The following is a 656-nucleotide window of genomic DNA, read 5'->3' as shown; positions in this document are numbered from 1 at the left end:
CTGGTCCACGCTGCTCCGGCGGTCCTGGGTAAGATAGTTAATTCTAGCTTGCCCTATGTGGAAGAGAGCATACATGAAACAAGAACGAAGGTTATGATCGAGGAATGATTCGACAACTAACCGATGGTATGAAATGTGAAGAATTCAAGCAAGCACACAATCAAGTCATCACTTGGGCATGCTCGATAGCCAACCCTATGACATTAACCTAGTAGAGCATGCGAAAACCAATATATACAAGTAATGTAAACGATGCCTCCCTAGTTCAGCGCTTCAACCAAGTGATGACTTCAGAATGGCTAAATCAAATCGGTTCAAACCATACCATCGGTATCCTATTGAAACACACAAGTCGATATCAAACCTCATGATTGTGTAGTCCTCCACTGGTCCACGCCGCTTCGGCCGTCCTGGGTAAAATGGAACATTCCAGCTTGCCCTATGTGGAAGAGGGCACATTACTCAATACTGTGGTGTGAAGTATAAAGTTCAGTTCTCCCCTGGTCCACGCTGCTTCGGCGGTCCTGGGTAAGATAGTTCATTCTAGCTTGCCCTATGTGGAAGAGGACACTTCATACTTCGTCTCTAAGCGGCGGCTTGACTCCTCCCTACGGGGAACGGGTTTACGCGCACAGCGGCGGCTTACGCACTATGGC

The sequence above is a fragment of the Anopheles ziemanni genome (assembly GCF_943734765.1).
Source record: "Anopheles ziemanni chromosome X unlocalized genomic scaffold, idAnoZiCoDA_A2_x.2 X_unloc_21, whole genome shotgun sequence".
In the NCBI taxonomy this organism is placed as follows: Eukaryota; Metazoa; Arthropoda; class Insecta; order Diptera; family Culicidae; genus Anopheles; species Anopheles ziemanni.
The sequence above is the reverse complement of the archived record's forward strand: the minus strand, read 5'-3'. Positions refer to the sequence as shown.